Source organism: Schistocerca gregaria, chromosome 4, assembly GCF_023897955.1.
Source record: "Schistocerca gregaria isolate iqSchGreg1 chromosome 4, iqSchGreg1.2, whole genome shotgun sequence".
Lineage (NCBI taxonomy): Eukaryota > Metazoa > Arthropoda > Insecta > Orthoptera > Acrididae > Schistocerca > Schistocerca gregaria.
In genome coordinates, this window is record NC_064923.1 from 485,086,104 (window position 1) to 485,106,534 (window position 20,431).

The 20,431-nt window shown below is 43.3% G+C and overlaps 1 protein-coding gene across 2 annotated transcripts in view; it reads right to left on the reverse strand.

The window, feature by feature from the left end:
• LOC126266658 (glutamate receptor 1-like) overlaps positions 1-20,431 on the reverse strand; it is a 380,473-nt gene that overhangs the window by 272,399 nt on the left and 87,643 nt on the right. The gene's annotated exons all lie outside the window — the stretch shown is intronic.

The following is a 20,431-nucleotide window of genomic DNA, read 5'->3' on the forward strand; positions in this document are numbered from 1 at the left end:
ACATCTGAAATGTAATGTCCACTGTTCAATCTGACGTCAATGCGAACAAGAGGTGACTGAGACATGTAACCAATGGCACCCCGTACCATCACGCCGGGTGATACGCCAGTATGGCGCTGACGAATACACGCTTCCAATGTGCGTTCACCGTGATGTCGACAAACATGGATGCGACCATCATGATTCTGTAAACAGAACCTGGATTCATCCGAATAAATGACGTTTTGTCATTCGTGCACGCCGGTTCGTCGTTGGGTACACCTTTGCACGCGCTCCTGTCTGTGATGCAGCGTCAATGGTAACCGCAGCCATGGTCTCCGAGCTGATACTCCATGCTTGTGCAAATGTATTCGAACTGTTCGTGTGGATGGTTGTTGTCTTGCAAACGTCCCAACTGTTGACTCAGAGATCGAGACGTGGCTGCACGATCCGTTACAGCCATGCGGATAAGATGCCTGTAATCTCGACTGCTATCTAGTGATAGGAGGCCGTTGGGACCCAGCACGGCGTTCCGTATTACCCTCCTTAACCCACCGATTCCATATTCTCCTAACAGTCATTGGATGTCGACCACCGCGAGCAGCAATGACGCGATACGATAAACCGCATTCGCGATAGGCTACAATCCGACCTTTATCAAAGTCGGAAACATGATGGTACGCATTTCTCCTCCTTACACGAGGCATCACAACAACGTTTCACCAGGCAACGTTGGTCAACTGCTGTTTGTGTATGAGAAATCGGCTGGAAACTTTCCTCATGCCAGCACGTTGTAGGTGTCGCCACCGGCGCCAACCTTGTGTGAATGCTCTGAAAAACTAACCACTTGCATATCACAGCATCTTCTTCCTGTCTGTTAAATTTCGCCTCTGTAGCACGTCATTTTCGTTGTGTAGCAACTTTAGTGGCCCGTAGTGTAAATTGTCATTAACAGAAGTAAAACAAGGGCAATGGAATGCAGTCGAACGGAGACGGGTGATGCAGGGGGAATTTAAGTAGATAATGAGGCATTAAAAGTGATTGATTAGATTTGCTGTTTGGGTAGTCAAACAATTGGCGACCGCCGAAACACAGCGGATATAAAATGCAAAGTGGCAAAATCAAGAAAAATAATTATGAAGATGATAAATTTATTACCACAGAAATTCAGATGTTAGCAAGTCTTTTCTAAAGGTATTTGTCTGGAGTGTAGCCTGATAATGATGTGGAAGCTGGACGATAAACAGTTTAGAAAAGAAAGGTTATAGAAAATTGTGAAATCTGGTGACAAGTATACTGGATAACTAATGAAGAAGTCAAGGATCAAACCAGATATAAAAAAATTATAGCACAACCTGACTAAAAGAAGGGATGGGCTGATAGATCACACCAAAAGTGTCAAGGAATCGTCAGTTTCAGGTAGACCAAGACTTGTCTACGGTAACGGAGTTAAAATGGTTGCGTGTTGCAACAGTTACATTGACATAAAGAGGCCTGAAAAAGTCAGACAGGCTTGGAGAGTTGCATCGAATGAAAGCCACAACAAAACAAACAAACAACTCTTACAACTGAAACATGGTTCAAATGGCTCTGAGCACTATGCGACTAAACTTCTGAGGTCATCAGTCGCCTAGAACTTAGAACTACTTAAACCTAACTAACCTAAGGACATCACAAACATCAATGCCCGAGGCAGGATTCGAACCTGTTACCGGAGCGGTCGCTCGGCTTCAGGCTGTAGCGCCTAGAACCGCACGGCCACTCCGGCCGGCTCAACTGAAATATACTGTTTATCAGTTGTAGCTTCTGATAATGTTAAAATCCGCCATTTCTTCAAAGATATCTTCTTGTCTTGTGGTTGTGGAAGAAAGTGTTCGTTAAAACCAAACAGAACCTTCCACGGAACCTCTTTTCTCCTTTTTTTCTTTTCATTTTCACCAGCAACTGATTGTTGATAATGCAGCCCCCTCTTGTCTCATTTTTTACAACTTCCTTTCTATAGGAATATCAAACTTTCATTATTCTTTTTTATATTATTTTATTTTTTGCAATGAGCTTGTGAATCTGTACATTGGCTATATAATTTTGCGACGATTATTTCTAAATGAAACTCACCTTATCATCTATCTCCCCCATACAGGTTACACCACTGTTCAACGATCCTACTGTGATTATCCTGCAAGCGTCTAACCAGAAGCCTCAGATATTTTTTCTATTTCAATCTGAATAACCCTACTAAGTCCAACTGTACCCTAATCAATTCTCTTCCCAAACTCCCCAGTTTTCGTACAGCTGTCTTAGACTATAGTACATTGGCTGTAAGATTTTATTAGACTAATTTACATCGTGAATTTTTATTATGAAGAAAGTAATTTAATATGGTATTTCAGATACTTCGTAACATGTAGGTACGCTTTCTGCATCTCTAATGCAGTGCTATCCCTTCTCTTCAGTATCCTCGTGCTCACTGTCGTCATTGATTCTTCTATCTTGAGGTTCAGATCTTCCCCAGAGAGGCAAGACATTGTCCTAAAACACTTTTCTTCCCCCGTCTTATTTTGAAAAATCTTCGGTTTCTGTACAAAAGTGAATAGTTTTAAATGAATGGAGAAGAAAGCTAAAATTGCTTTGTTTGAAAAAAAAACTTTTTATAATAAATTGTTTTAATTTTATTTCAGTCAGCAAATTTTCACCTACTTTGATTGTATACTTCACCTGCTCCTGTGTTGTGCTAAGCTTTCCCTATCCACAAACCACACGCAAATGTAATTGTTAATTTCTTTACAAATGCTAATCTCTTTATGTGTCTATAATTTGGCGTAGGTGTTGCACGTTGTAGTGCCGTTACTAATTGCCGACGCATTACTAGATGACTCGGTAACACGTGCCTTTTTTGGCTTTTTTCCACAGGATGCTCACCACTCAGAATTCTTCTACACAGTAAAATCTTTCTTCCAGGTATCTCTAAAGCTCTCTTTCCATGGCCCACACTTACGCTGCAGAAAGATGCCCCACGAACATGCTACTCTTCAAATGCATCAATCCTCTTCATGTCGAGTTCCAGTTAAGACATTTTCTTGCAGAAGGCCTTCTTCCTCTGTGCTAAGTTGCTTTGATGTTTTCGTTAGTTTGGCGCAGGCGGCCGGTAGCAACGTGCAGGCGCCCCGAGTTGAACCCAGAACCCTTGGAAACTGAGTGGAGCGTCAGGTGTTGGCAGCCATGAGGAGACCTCCCGTCGGTGGATCCACTTTGAAGCCCAGAAACGTCAGGACTAGCTGACCATTAGTGCGAGAGGCATTCAATAATTAATTAAACACATCCTTTTTCCTAGGCTAATTTTTGGTCGAAACAATACGGGATTTGTTGTGGGCCATCGTGGAATATTCCCGCTTCAGCCACTGTAGATCCACGAAGTTCTGATAGACAGCGGCGCTTACATAGACTTCAGAATGGCATCTGCAACGAACGTTCTTCCAAGCAGAGAGCTGTCATTTTGCGGAACACCAGAGCAGCGCAGATATTCATAGGCGCAGTGACCTGGCAGTGAACGAAAGAAGTTGTAGACGTTCGGCGAGGCGTTTGTCTTCACCGTAACAAGGATGCACAAACATGTCAGATCTCACGCGTGCCGGCCAGTTGCACACAGCTCTGACTCCTGTGATGTTGGAACGTGCGGACACTCACTGTCGACAGATCACAATCAAACATTCGCTACTCAACTGGACGTCCTTGTTGGTGCTGCTGGCGCAGTCGTCTAGCGGCTGGGATACTAAAGCCGTGTTCCCGCTGGGTTCGTCGCTGCCTAACAGGAGACCATAAAGAGCAACAAGGACGGACAGTCTGTACGGAATTACTTGCGGTTACGAAGGTGACTGTGACAACATTTTGTCGAACATCGCAGCGGGCGATGAAACGTGGGTACATCAATTCGAACGGGAAACAAACCGACGATTCACAGAGTGGTGCTAGACCACCTTTCCTCGGAAGAAAAAGTTCAAAGCCACACCCTCATCTGGTAATGTAATGACGATGGTATTGTGGGATTCCTGAAGGGGTTATTCTGCTTTATGCCCTTCCTCACGGTGCAACGATTAACTCTGAAGAGTACTATCGTACCCTCAAGAAACTGAAGAACCGACTTCAGTGTGTGGGTCGCCACGAAACTGCAAACGAACTTCTTCTACTCCAAGACAACGAAGGCCTCGCTCAAGTCTGGCCACCTGCGAACAGCTCAAAATAGTGTATTGGACTTTTATTCTCATCCACCCTACAACGCGGATCTCGCACCTTCCGATTTCCTCCAGTCTGGCACAATGAAGATCTCTCCGTGAGAAGAAGAACGTGGATTATGAGGAAGTTATTGGTGCAGCGAGGCGTTGGCTGCAACGTCGACCAGCAGAGTGGTAGCATGCGGGCATACAGGACCTCCCAGTAAGATGTCCTAAGGCCGTCGCATTGAAGGACATTATGTTGTAAAATAGGGTATTGCATCAAAAAGAGTGGGGAGTAATATGGTGCACTGGAATCCTGAATAGAAAAAGTGTTGCATTAGTTATTGAACGCCCTTCGCAGGTAGCGGCTTCACATGGTTGGTGACGCTGCTCGATGAAGCTGTAGCAGCTCGGTCGCACATTCTATCGAAGACTGGCTGGGAATCTGTGCCAGTGGAATACACATCATTGAAGGAATCTCGCTACCGGCTGAGCTGGGATCTTTTATACTCGTAACGGCACTGTGTCTCGTCGCAGGAGATATCCTCCCTTCAAGTTGTTGGCTGTGGAAACCCCGAGTATCGCTGCAGCTTGTAGCAATATAGTCTTTCGCTGACAGTTGAACGGTGCATCGCAGGGTTTGAGCCAGGACTGTTTCGCCGTCCAACTGCATAATTACGTTGGTGACTGGACAGAATATTCGTTGGCTGGTTCTCAAGGCCTGCCTGAAATTGACGCCGCAAAATAAATTTCTGAATAGCAGAAGTCTTTCACCGTTATAATGTTGCACTATACAGGAAATGAAAAAAAATCGAAGCACCAAAAACACAACATATTACAATGCATAATACGGTACGGGAAAGCTGTTGGCATTCAAAAACGCTTCCAGTCGTCTCGGAACGATATGTTTACTTTCAATGTTCACAAGGGCGTATTATACCATTCAAAACGACAAGTTCAGGTAACGCTGATGGAGTTTATTAGTGATTACGCATACTACTCTCCAAAGTAGATCACAAAGTTCAATAATATTGAGATACAGTGAATGTAGTGGGCAAGGGATAAGCGAAAGTTCGTCTTCGTCCTCACAAAAAAATGGCTCTCAGCACTATGGGACTCAACTTCTGAGGTCATCAGTCCCCTAGAACCTAGAACTACTTAAACCTAACTAACTTTAGGATATCACACGCATCCATGCCTGAGGCAGGATTCGAACCTGTGACAGTAGCGGTCGCGCGGTTCATACCTGTGGCGCCTAGAACAGCTCTTCCACTCTGGCCGGCTCGTCCTCACAAATCCAGTCTTAGACGATGCGAGCTGAGTGGACAGGGGACCAGTCGTCTTGGAAAACAACATCACGACTGGGGAGCAGATTTTGTACCATGGGATGGACATGATTTACCAAAATGGTCACATAATCCTTCGCAGTAATACGATCTTGCAGAGTGACTGTGGGGCCCTTAGAATATTACGGTACGGCTGCCCAAAGCATCAACGAAGTCCCGTTATGTTTCACTCTTGGGACTTAAATTAGGCCAAAAGTTCGAACCAGTGTGAAACAAGATACCTACTGGAAAAGACTTGTGTCTAATGGCAGTCTCTTTGCTGTATTTCAAAAACAGTGACCACAAAGCCATTTTGTTACATAAGAGAAAGCTGTCTGACTCACAAATAATGAATTACAGGCTGATGAGACACTCAGTGAAGACTCCCTGCAACTAAAACGAAACGCCTCTGGGTGCACAAGTGAAATAAAAAAAAAGGTCTTAATGTGCAGCAAGCCAATCGCGGTTTTGTTTTGAGCTGCTGCGGGAACATTACGATTGCCTCAGGATATTATTGAGGCAACTTTTCCAGATTAAGAACTGTGTCGTTGGACTTAAATAGTCGTGTTTGGTCTCGATTAAATGATAGCGTAGTTGAGAAATTTGATAAAGAAACAATGAACAACATTAGGAGAAGATTAAATGATGTTTGCGATCAGACGAAATGTGAAATTATGTGGGTTTTTCCAACATAAAGACGTCGATAAGAATACATGGATTCAGTTAATTAGGAATGTAAGGTCAGTTATAGATTTAGGAATTGTCAAGCAAGATAGAAGATAGTTCAAGGTATGAGGGTGTTTCGAGGGCCAGAATGTGGTACAGATCACCATATGGTCTGGGAAGAGTCTTAATCCCTCTAAGATCGAAAGATTTACAGAGGGAACCGGAATAAGAATGTTTTGAAACGCCACGACTAAATGTAGGACTTCTGCAGGATGCGAGAGGTATACCACAGACAAGTAGAGCAGATACTCACATTGGGGCAGGACGGAACTGCTACGTTGCTACATGTTTCATGGGAGCTGCTGAAGAGGATCTTCGAAGAGAAGGTAGAAGATGGTGGGGTGCTGAGTGGATGACTCAGACCTTAAGAATGGTTCAAATGGCTCTGAGCACTATGGGACTCAACTGCTATGGTCATCAGTCCCCTAGAACTTAGAACTACTTAAACCTAACTAACCTAAGGACATCACACACATCCATGCCCGAGGCAGGATTCGAACCTGCGACCGTAGCAGTCGCACGGTTCCGGACTGCGCGCCTAGAACCGCGAGACCACCGCGGCCGGCTCAGACCTTAAGAGACAGGGCTGAAGAAAAGAAGTCTGTCTCCCAACGACGATTAAGCTCTAAAAGGCAAGAAGATAAAGACCACTACAAAATGGTTAAGAGAGAAGTAAAAGGGCAGTTATCCGAGCTCAAGAGGAGCCGTTGGAGAAGAAATGTACTGAAGAAACGTGCCAACGTAGAATATTTAGCTGGATACAAGAGGGCAACGGAAGCCTGGCGCTTTGTACGTCAAGTGAGAACTCCTGCAAAAATTAGAAGAGGAATTAGAATGAAAGTCATTTCTGAATTAAACAAACATTTTGCAGATCTAGTACATGTAACAGACGACAGCAAAGAGTATTGAGAAGAGCAGAATGCAATATAGATTTGCCCTGTGGGAAAGGTGGCTGACAACCAGGTTTCCAGGACCTTTAAAATCAAAATATGGAAAGGCTGCCGGTCCTGGAGGTGCAGTAATGGAATTATTAACGTGCGGAGGACCTAAAGTATCAGCATCATTAGTAACTATTTTAAAAAAAAGTGATTCAAAGAGGTGAGGTCCCCAGGAATGGGAGAAGTGCTAGGTGGTTACAATTAAACTTTCGCTACCTGTGATGTTCCACATAAAAAACGAGTAATTATAGGACAAGGAAACTTTCTGGAAGCATTTTTAAGGATATGCAAAAGAGAAATAACGAAAAATCCCTTGAAAGATACACATATTAACACTTTTAGAACTGTGGAGCATGAAATGTTCAGCTGTCGTGACACAGGTTGTAAACTGCTTGAAGATGGCACATCGCGTCGAGCAGTCTCAGCCACGTTCAATAGTAACTTCTTCAACAGTTATTGGCACAATTGGCCGTCTGTCTCTCAAACTTTCGGTCATGTTCTTTAACCCCGGTGAAGAAAGTGGACCTCTCTATATTGCTTCAATGCGTCGGTACTTGCTAAAAACAGCAGCACTACTGCTGTTCTTTTGATAGAACTGTTGACTGTCTGCAATTGTAACGCACACTGATCTGCCAGGAAGTTACAGACCTACATCATTGTACCAATGAGACTCCTAACGGCAAGTCATGACACAACACCACTAACAAAGCCAATCCTGCAGCCCATAGTCTGAACATCATTCCCGTTCAGTTGGGTACCCATAAGTAACTATGAAAGTTAACAAAGTTTGTACTGTATAAAAAAACTGAGAAAGTTCACTGACAACATTTACTTTATCAAAAACAAAGATAAACATAATTTATGCTAAACAAGTTGTGGTTGAATATCGTAAACAACTAACAGGTGGTTTAAGACCACAATGGACAAAGATCCTGGGTGGCAGAAGTGAATCAAGTACTCTGGCCCTAAAAACGTGGATAACGTAATCTGAATTGATCTGACGCTGAGCACAGTTTGATCGATAATCTACAAAAGTCTATATTGGTGCAGTTGAAAGGAAATGGCGATAGAGATTTGTACATCCTGACAAGGCCGGAGCAGCAGTACTTTACCCTGTTTGCTTCGTGCAGCAATTTAACTTGTAGCTGGGGTGATGTGTGTGGCGGAGACGAGGCGTAAGATGGCACCTGTGAATAGATCGCGGCACGAAAGAAATGCATAATCACACAGTCTACCGATCAGGCAGACGGATCGCAATTTGCTCTCTACCAGAGCCATGAAATCATAGTAGCTTTCAGTGTGTGACACACCCATTCGCTGGTCATACCAAGGACCATTTTGGCTCACTTATATGACAGAACGCACAAGATACAAAAGATACCAAAGATACCAAAAGTCAAGACTGGTAAACCAAAAACGAATACGTCTGCCTTCGGCAAACGAGTAGTCTGAGATGTTTCAAGTTACACTGTAGATACAGTAAGGACTTCACCACAGGCTCCCCAGTCTAACTACTCACAAGTGAGGTCAGGACACGTCCCAAGTACCAACCACATATGCCAGAGCTTTGACCTGAAGATGATTCCAGACCGAAGTCCAGAACCTGGCTAAATGGCTCTGAGCACTATGAGACTAAACTTCTGAGGTCATCAGTCCCCTCGACCTTAGAACTACTTAAACCTAACTAATCTAAGGGCGTCACAGACATCCATGCCCGAGGCAGGATTCGAACCTGCCGCCGTAGCGGTCGCGCGGTTCCAGACTGTAGTGCCAAGAACCGCAAGGCCACCACGGACGGCTCCAGAACCTTAGTGCCTGGCACCTCTCCAGATAAAAAATTCCGTTTTCCCACAAAGTGCATGAACGACACCGCTTTCACCCCATCTTGAGTTAATCACAGGGCTTCAGAGACTCTAAATTTCCCCTCCTACAAGTCAGCACATACTCATATCGAACCAACACAAGAGTTAGAAACCTGTATTTCTGGAAAAAAAGAAACCGCCAATTATTGGCCTTTTTTTTCTCTGAAGTCGCATCGCTTCCTGCAGCAACAAGCGAACAGATACAATCTTAAAGATCTTTATCTAAATCGCCTGTGCCTTAGAGCCTGTTTATCCTAGATATGAGATGTCTAAAAGATTTTATCTGTAAGCGTTTATCAGCTGCAAGAGTTTCTTACACAACTGACGTGGCCGAAGGAAGTGGATCACTGGCCTGTTTGCGGTATCAGCCAAAACAAAAAGTTGTCAATTTTTATTACGTGTGGCGCTGCACACAATGCCTGGTTTATTACTTCCCTGTGTAGTCATCACCCTTCAGTCTGTCACCCCCAGCCCAGCCTTTGGCTTGGGCCAATGCAGGTATAGTGGCAATGTCCTGCTGGAGACCTGTCTCGACAAGGGGGGTCCTCAATCTGCCCTGTGTGGCAATGGCCCTGTACAGTAAGATTTGCTGAGGGATGGGCTCGCCGCCACTTGCTTTCGACTTCCAACATGCCTTTTCAATGAACTAAGAACCATGGAAATACCTCATGCATTTAGCACCCTATCAGGTTCCATCAATGTCTGCTCAGGCCATTAACTTTCTAGAGTCACGCTCAAGGTGTGTAGGTTGTAACAAATCTCTTTACTAATTTTTCATATACGAAAAATAGGTGAGAGAGTAACTTGTTCTCTTTCAACTATACTGCTTCTAGTAGCGAATGTTTAATGATAACCACACTGTACATCACTGTCATGCACTGATGAGCCAAAGCATTGTGATCATCTGCCTAATAGCTTGTTTATCCGTCTTTCAAACGAAATAAGTCACTGATTCTGCTTATCAGAGATCTAAAATTTGTTTATAGGTTTGTGGACGTATGTGGAGTTATGTGTCTACTCTCATGTCGTGTAATTCGCGTAAATAACGGACAGCTATGCGTTGATGAAGCCCGATAGCGACCCAGATGGATTCCACAGGATTTACATCAGGCGAAACTGATCGCCAAGACATCTACATGAATTCACTATAATGCCTCTGAAACTGCTGCAGCACGTTTCTGGCTCTGAGACACGGAAAATTATACTGCTAGAAGGTGATATCGTCTTTGGGGAAGACATGAAGCATGAAGGGATGCAGGTGGTTCACAGCTGTCAGCCTGTCTTCGATTACTAGCACAGGTCTCATGCAAATGCAGGAGAATGTCTCCTACAGCATAATATCTGCGCCGGCCGCGGTGGTCTAGCGGTTCTAAGCGCGCAGTCCGGAACCGCGCGACTGCTACGGTCGCAGGTTCGAATCCTGCTTCGGGCACGGATGTGTGTGATGTCCTTAGGTTAGTTAGGTTTAAGTAGTTCAAAGTTGTAGGGGACTGATGACCTCAGAAGTTAAGTCCCATAGTGCTCAGAGCCATTTGAACCATTTGTTTGAATTCCTAAGGGACCAAACTGCTTAGGTCATCGGTCCCTATACTTATACACTACTTAAACTAACTTAATCTAACTTATGCTAAGAACAAAACACACACCCTTGCACGAGCGCGGACTCGATCCTTCGGCGGGAGGGGTCGCGCAGTCCGTGACATGACGCCTCAAACCACGCGGCCACTCCACGCGGAGGTCATAATGTTCTGGCTTGTCATTGTATATAAGGAAGGGAGCAGGGTAGATTCGACTAATTACAGAGAAATAAGCGTAACGGTTTTGGGAAGTAGGTTGTCGAGTAGCATAGTAGAAAACAATTGGAAAAAGTCGCTCCTGTCGTTGTATCTCAGCAACAGCTGGGTTTTAGTGCTGGGAAAAGCTGTGTTGAGACCATTTTTTGTGTACGCCAGATGTATCCTAAAATGATCACAAAACTTAAAATTATCCATTTGGTGCATATTGATTCAGAAAAGACATATGATTTTGTGCCAAGGTAGTTACTGTGGACAGCAGTGGAAAATGTAGCAATGGACTGCGCATTAATAAAATTGATGAAAAGGATGTACCTCTAATAGAAGGCAGTTTTGAAGGTTGGTGATAAGATATCGGAAAGTTTTAAAACAAGTAATGGATTAAGACAATGATGTTCTATGGTACCAGCCTTATTTCAGTAACTGAATCGCTGATTACAGAAACAAAACTTGCCCACTTTTTGGTTAAAGTGAGTTAAGAGCTGATTTCCATGTTATGGCGCTCCCTCTATCGAATGAATGCAGAAACAACGTCGATCATTTTTAATGGGACAAACAGGATTCCAGCGTTATGAGTGAGAGGAGAAAGAACACTTGTCGAGGACTAGTGCTATTTCTGCAGCCAGCGTTGGCTAGCCTATTGTGTAATATCATCTCTGTGTTCGCACGGTTTTTCTTTGTGAACCACAGCAATGTTGAACAGGGAAGAAATGGATGTACATGATGGTGGTGAAAGTGGAAAGAGGAAAAAAAGATGTAAGGAATGTTGAGTATCAGCGTGAAATCATAAAAAGGTCGCGAATTAAAGGTTAGAGTAAAAAAACTACAGTGGAAAGTTAGTTTCAAAGAAAAGCATTGGTGTGGACTGCAAGTAAGTATTGTTCTAATACGGGATGTTATACATCAGTAAAATAGTAAACTAATGATTTACTGCGTGACTGAAATTTCTTTGTAACTTTGTTGATGTATTAGAAACTGCTTTGGAAGAATTCCTGAAGAGGAAGGAAATGAAGTATTATCACTTTTCTACATCATGACATCAAAGGACGCACAAGATTTTTATCTCCAAGGGCTGATTACTATAGGTAATATTTCCAAACGACGAAGAAGAGTACCAGAAGGAGGCAACTACAAACCAAGATGAAACAATTTTCAGTATTTTATTAATTCCAGCACTGGACAATCAGATGTATGCAAGAAAGCTTTATTAAGTATCCATGGTATCACAAACCAAAAGATAAGGAGGATAATCAATCTGCTTGCTTGTAGAAAGTCGCCTAGTGACCACAGGGGTAAAAATACATCGGGAAATCGAATCGGTGGTGCAGAAATAAGTTTGATTATTGATCACATAAATTCCTATCCCCAAAAAATTACTCACTATGGCGTAAGAGAACAGCGTTATTTAAATAGCCAACTTAATGCCAAAATCATGCATGAGCATTTCAGATTACGACATCCCCAAGCAAGTAATATTAAGTAGGAATTTTATTTAAAAATATTCAAAGAAAGTTTTTCTCTTACATTTGGTCGACCACAAGTTGTCACATGTGGTACTTGTGAAGCGCTTCAAAATAAATTACGAAACAAAACACTGAAAACAAAACGCTAAGAGGGTTGCCGCTGCAGAAATTATGGTTCATAAACGCAGGGCTGCAAAGTTTACTGCTCGTATTCGTGAAGTACAAGTATTTTGTCAAAAAGAAGAAGATGTTGCAGGTATTGCCGTAGATTTTATGCAAAATCTGTCCCTGCCTACCATTCCAGTTCAGGAAATTTTCTACCTTCGGCATCTCTTTGTTAATGTATTCAATATCCACAACCTGATGACAGGATATGCAACATTCTACATTTATCACGAAGGTGTAGTAAAGAATAGTCCCGATGAAGTCTGCAAATTTCTGCTGGATTACATATGAAACGAGTTGCCACCAAACATAAAATACCTGCATATATTTTGAGATGGCTGCCCGGGGCAGAATAAGAATAATAGTATGGTCAGGTTCCTCATGGTAGTTGCAGCATCTCAGCGTTTACTCAGAATTTACCATTTTTTCCCGGTCAGAGGCCATTCATTCTTACCCATTGACAGGGACTTTGCAGTGATTAAGAGGAAAATTCGAGCTGTCGATAGGATTTATAGCATCATGCAGTTTGTAGAACTTATTGTTGCTGCAAGTACTTTTAACAGATACCAGGTTAAAACTGTTTCAACACAGTTTGTACTGGCTTTCAAATAATGGTGGCCAAAATTTACAAACGAAATGCCTTGTCTTTGGAAACAACGAACAGCAAAGTGCTTACAAGGAACGAGAAACAATCCTTCAGCGTTTCAGAATTCTGGGAATTTGAATGCAACAGTGAGTGTAGTGGGAACGTCATTGCAAAACCATACATTGGAAGCCTGGTGACGCACACATTTAGTTTACTTCTTGATTTAAAAACAACAGTAACTCTACCGACGGCTGCAGCATACGAAAAATGTGTACCACTAAGTGAGAAGAAAATAGCTGACCTCAAGAAATAGGAGCCGTATATCCCTAAAGAGCACCTATCCTTTTACAGAGCTCTCTACAACTGGCCTTCGGTAGACAGCAGAGGGCCTGACAGTAAATAATAGACATGGGTACAAGCAATATTTCACTGACTGTAATTTGTAGTTAAAAGTAGTTGTTCATAATCTGTTATGTACATATAAAATAAGAATTTTGGCAATGGGAAATAATATAACTGATTTTGAGAAACTGTTATGCAGCCTAATAATAACAATTTTTGTATTGAACATAATAAATTTAGAAATAAACTGCTGAACAACACAGACTTACATTTGTGGCAACCAATTGATTTCGGAAAGCGCACATGTCCACGAACTTTGCGTATTTAAATCATTATATAATCTAATCATTATATCATTGAAAATAGTTTCTGGACATCACCAGAAACTGTGCCGTTCAAAGTACAATAGGGCTCTCAAAGAAAATAGAATTCTCAGGCTCACAAACGTATTTTTCTGTTTATATCAAAATCAACATACATGGACTAATGCTGTTTCTGCAGTCAGTGATTCAGTTGTATTTAGAAGTTGTTCTTAGTTAGTGGGCTCATCGGCCCAAAATTTGGGTGTGGCATTGTAGCAACAATGTCTACACTCATTACTGTTTGTCGATGTATTATGACTCTGGGTATGGATGATGCCTTGTCTGAAATGGGGAAAGTAGTCTATGCTTGTAAACAAATGGAGACTAACAATACACAGTATCTTATCGGAAGGGAACAAGATGATGATTTGGATTTGAGTTTGGCCATGTAAAATGTGTGGAAGTGTTCAACTATCTGTTCACTAATCAATAAGACTAGGTAGCGTAAAGTGCACAAATCTCACAGAGTGAGTCAAGAGAAAGTAGCTATTAGATCAGATATACATCCAGATGAACATAGTAGGTCCTGCAATGTGCTGTGGTTGAATGCGCTTTTGATATACGGCTCAGAGTGTGAAACGAGAGGCAAAGGAAGAAAATTAAGGCTGTCGAAATGGGTGGGTTACGGCGGAGCAAGAGAGCGACCCGCTTGGATTGACTTTGGAATGAATAAGGAACAGTGGAGAGGGATGCAATGGAAGCAGTCACAGTTAGGACCGATGCTCGAACGTCGAACACTTAAATGGTATGAACATATCCGACGCGTAGAGGAAGAACGATGGACGCAGTGTTTACTCAACCGGTCTCTGCCAGGGACAAGGGTCCTATTGAGGCCGAGGGAAACGTGAAGGGGAACTGTAACCAAAGCTGTGGTAAGGAGTGGTCTGTCGGAAGAAGATTGCCAGGATAGAGGTTTGTAGTGTCTGAGAAAAGGCTACTGCTGAAAATTGGAAACGCCTGATAAAGGAAAAGAAGGAAGATAGGAACAGCTGGCCCAGCACATTTCACCACTATGTTGAAAAGTCTCGACAGGAATTGTTCAGCGTCAACCAGTACGAAGACGACCACGAGTATTCACTTCGCAACAGGAGAAATATCTGGCCTGGGCTGTGCGGCGAAATGCAATAGTATATGGCAGAAAATTGTCTGGAGGTGCTTAACGAAATTGGAATATATGTTTCGATGGATATATCAGGTGCTCTGTTTTCAAGCGTCTGTTGTATCCAACGTAATTATGTGACCATAGCGTAGTTTGTTGAGTGCCTGGTATCGAAATTAGAGTGCGAGTGGAAGAACAACTTCCTCCTCATAGAAACACAGAGCTGCTACGATTCATGTATTCCTCGAAATTAAGGGCTTGTGATGTCTTTAAATACTACAGTTTGGATGGAAATCATTGAATGGTACGAAGGAACAGCCGAAGGAGATGGTAATTAGAGACAGGGAGCAATTAAGGAGAAACATTATCGACCCTCAATAGGCTCCAGAACGCAAGACAACTCTTTGTAAGTAATGGCGTCGGTTGCTCTTAGAGCTCGCTCTGTTCATCCACGAGAACCTGAGCGCCGTAGACCACTTTGACAATGTAGTTGGTATGTTCCTTGACTTTCTGAAGATATTCGGAACAGTTGCCCGTTTTCTTTCAGTAGTCAAAATATGATCTTACCAAGTATCTGTCCGGATATATGATTGGATCCAGAACTCCCTAACAAATAGAGCTCAACATGTCGTTCTTGACGGGACGATTTCAACAAATATAATAGTGAGGCTATTTACAAACGCTGCTGTTTTCTAGAGGTAGGTTGCAGCGCCAGACGACTGTATCAATATTCAAACAAACCTGCAGTGGCTCAGTGCAAAGACTGGTAGCTGACCCTGTACATAAATACATGTAATGTATGACGGACGGTCAAATGAAAACCGAACACCCACCGCAACGGGACGATGGAATGTTTCCAGTCAAAAGTAATCACCACACGCGTTAAGACATTTATCCCACTGGGAGACGAGATTCCTGCTTCCCACAATGCGGTCGGGCGCTGAGCGATCCACATCTGTACCTACACTTGCACGTCCACATCCGACTGAAACCAACGGGCACGCATATCTTTCACCAGCTCGCCAACGATGTGAAAATCACACGGTGGAAGATCCGGGCTCTACAGAGGACGTTGAGGTGTTTCCCACCGGAATCGGTGAAGCCTAGCCTTCGCCCTATTGGCAGTGCGCGGGGCGGACGCTACCGAGAAACTTCGACTGCAGGTGCACGCTGCTCCTCCAATTCCTCGATCGTGGAACCACAATCAATGCGCAGCACTATGAAGACACTTTGCAGTAGCTACGACGAGCCGTAAAGACAAAACGCCCAGGATTTCTGTTGGCCAAAACATTTCTGTTGCACGATAACGCCCTCCCCGATATTGACGTAGCGTAAGAACTGGATGTGTTGCTCTTGTTACTTTCCTTTGTAACGGAAGCCAGAGTAACCGTCGTGTAACATAGTCTCCGTTTTATTTCCCATACCCTTTCTGTTTTTCTGCTCATCCAAATCCAGTGGCAGACTATAGAAGAGAGGCGTATGCATCATAGTGTGGTTTATTGTTCAAAGTCTGTGAGGACACTTTCCTAGGTGAGTCAACCAATATATTGCTTCCTCCGATATACATGTCACGAAAAGACCATGAAGTTTAAATTGGAGGGATTCGACCTTACCAGTAATCTTTATTCCTGCGCATCATTTGCTACCGGAACAGAACAGGAAATAAGGGCTGTGACAGTAACACGCAAAGTACCTTCCGTCTCGAACCGTAAGGTGGCTTGCGGTGTGTAGATGTAGATGTAGAGCTTTGATAGATGAGTTATCAAGCTGACTATACGGAAGATTTTGCATTTACATGCCCGTGTCCTCTCGAAGATTGTATGGACGATACTCTTCCGACAGTCCAGTGCTATGTCTCCACTCTCAAAGCTTGCAGCCTTAAGCCGCTTTCAATCTTACCTAATCTGCCTATCTATTTTTTTCTCCCATAGTTCTTATTGACAGTGGATGATGCTGATGTTGTAGTCTGAAGTTCTGAGACTGATTTCATGCAGTTCTCCGCGCTAGTCTATTCTGTGTAAGCCTCTTCATCTCAGCATACCTACCGCAACCTACATGTGTTTGAAATTGCTAATTATAGTTAAGCATTGGTCTCCCTCTATAGTTTTTCCCCTCCAATCTTCTTTCCTTTTGTGAAATGGTTATTTCTTGATGATTCAGGACGTGTTCTGTCAATCGATTGTTTCATTTAGTCCAACTGTGCCACAAATGTATTTTCTCTGCCCCCTCCCCCTTCAGTAGAGTGCTTCCTCATTAGCTATTCGTTCCACCTACGTATCTGACCTTCAGCATTCTTCTGTAGCATATCATTTCAAAAACTTCTCTTATCTTCAACTGTAAGCTTCAACTTTTTCTTTCCTGAATAGCGAAATTTATCTACTAATATTAGCGTCTTATTTCCTACTTTAATTCCCTCAGAATCACCTTAATTAATTCGACTAATGTGCAAATGTGCTACGGTCGACTAATATGCGGGCTCACTAACGGCAGACGGCAGTTGCCCTTTGTCAGATCTCCTCATGGGAGACAGCGGGCCACTTTTCCCGCTAAAAATCAGAGACGTGAATTTAGTTGAAGGAGTTCTTAGTTGTAGGAGGAGTTGTTGAATGTTAGTCTTCTAGACAGAATATGGACTGCATGCGATTGGAAACTGCAGGCGATTGGCTGATAGCTTCGTGACACAAGGAGTGGGAGACACTGCTTTTGTAATAGGGGGGAGATTCACTGCAGGGAGTGCACACGCAGACACCTCGAGGCTCGCTGAAAATCGACATACGGCGTGTAATAGGGATTCCCCCGCGGGTGTCAGAAGAGGACACATAATACGGTTGGCAACTTACAGGCTTTATCGGCAAGAGTGCCAGTGAAGAGTCTCACTGTCAGAATTCACAAAGTGTCGAAATTGCCCCTGGGAGCGAGTTAAGTCGTTTCTCTGTAAGCAGAGTGACGATTCTTTGCCTCTCTGTGGAGGCTGATGCATACTGAAGTGCTTCTTTGTAAACAAATATGTAAGTTGCGTTTCTGTTCCTGGCTTACGAGCAAACAGAAATCTCGACTCGTGTTCTGTGTTGCAGGGAAGCAGTTTTAGCTCTAGGAGTTTGCGGACGGTCTATTACGTCCACTGTGTAGACAGAATTTGTTGGTACGCAATGTACATCCTCTGTACGGCGACCAACGACACCGAGCAGATTGACGCTGCAGTACCACGCTTCGCAATATTGTTATCGGCAGATAGGGAAATAATCACAGTAAATATGTTGAGACCCATTTGCTTGCTCTCTGAGCTCTTTACTGTCAGTGAGAATCACGGTGGAGGTGTTCTGTTTCTCGGGACTATTCAGTATCAGCCAACTAAATTTGTCCATCTAATAAATGGGGGCGCGATTTTGAGGAACGTCACAGACGTTCTCCGAATCTCAAAGCTAGATTAAGAGTAGGATTTAACATTCCGCATTGACTATATACATTTTGCATTTTTCTATTGTTTGAAAACAACAAAAATTACTGTGTCTAGTTGTGTTCGTTCCAGTAGGATACCTATTCAACATTATCGGTCTCCTAATTAAGCTAGAGTTAGATATCGTAATGGTTAGATACCTCATGTAATGTATACCTCTAGGGATAGGTTTTAATTCGTTTATAGGCGTGGTATTTCCATTGCGGACACAACATTAGGCAGTCACTCATACACATACCATACGTACACCCTAGAGTTCACATAAGAACCTCAATTATTCATCTAGATCAACATCTACATCTACGTGATTACTCTGCTATTCACAATAAAGTGCCTGGCAGAAGCTTCAATGAACGACGTTCAAGCAGTCTCTCAATCGTTCCACTCTCGAACGGCACGCGGGCAAAAAGGGCACTTAAATTTTTCTGTGCTACCACTGATTTCTCTTATTTTATCGTGATGATCATTTCTTCCTATGTAGGTGGGTGCCAACAGAATGTTTGATTTATCTCTTCAACCTGTACGTTAATTACCTTTTCCCAATTTCTCCTTAGTTTCCTTTATGACTTGCTGATTGGGGCGAAAAGTTAACGAGGGGTGGGTGCAAGAATCGCGGAAGTCTGCCGTAGAGCTTAGGAGGCGAGATTCTGGGTCGGGCGGGCGCGGCGGGTACGCCGGGTCGATGCCGGGCACGCCAGCCACCCCGCCGCTGCGCTCCACAGCCAGCGCCTGCCGTCGCGGCAACCCTCCACGCAGATGGCCGGCGCAGAGTAGCACAACCCCGTAGGCGCGCAAGCACGGCCTCCCTGATGGGTAGCAATCCTCCTCGATCAATTTCTTTTCTCTTTCAGGAGAAGATACACCTAACGGATCAACAATTTATCTTGCCTTGCGCACGACTGTGGTTTATACTTAGATGTATACAATTTGGCTTATTTACTAGGCGATACCCAAGCATTTTAGAGAAATCTAGTATCAAAGTTTAACGAGGCTCTTGAATGCTTCACGAGGGCACCAATAATCGAGAAGCGGCTTCAACAAAACTGAGTAAAGCTTCACAGAGCCTGCTGGTATTGTGTTCCACTCTCAACCGTTTTCTTCCCCTTTAAAGCTTCCACGAAACACTTGTATCGCTACAATATCAAAGATGGGCAGCAAACTGAATGACAGAAGTACTACTGAAGCAACCAGTTTCTAACCATATCCATCAGATACATCGCAGGAATTCTGAAATGGATCCAAGGAGAGCTGGATACCTGGGCGGGGTAAGTAAGGAAACTGATGACAATTAGCTATGAACACACTCGCAGTGGCATCGATAGGCTATACTTGCCCAAAAAAGATGCGCCGGACGACTGTTGAAAGTCTGGCTGATGGAGAAGATGGCAGACGATGAGAGAGGTAGCAAGAAGCAGCTCTGATAGAAGTCAATAACAGCAAACAAGGAATCAATACAGAAAACAAGCATTCGAATGCCGGTCTGTCAGCCTGTGCAGCAAAGATCGGTTTGCGCAGTCCATCGGGAATATTAACGACAAAATAAATACGGAGGATACATTTCCTTGTATGACTAGCAAAAACAAAAGGAAAACTAAACGACTTATTTTTGCTGCACAGGAACGAGCCCTCAGAACTAACGTCAGTTTAGCCAGAGGCTAGAAATCATTAGAAGTCTCAGAATCAAGACTTTGCAAAGAAGCTGACGAACTATTTACGATATCTTGATCTATTGCAAAAATTTGTTCAGAGTGATCCCCGAGGCACTATGTTGTTGCACGAACGATCCACTTGTACGTGAAATTACGATTTTCAGGTGACACGGAACTGGTGGGATCACAAGACAGAAAAAGTTGTCGTAAACGAACATACAGCTGTTGTATGACTTTAAACTTTCGGCAAATGGAATGTTAGAACGCAGTACACCATACATCACAACATCTACATCTACATGACTACTCTGCATTTCATATTTAAGTGCTTGGCAGAGGGTTCGTCGAACCACAATGATACTATCTCTCTACCATTCCACACCCTAACAGCGCGCGGGAAAAATGAACACCTGAACCTTTCTGTTCGTGCTCTGATTTTTCGTATTTTATTTTGATGATCATTCCTACCTATGG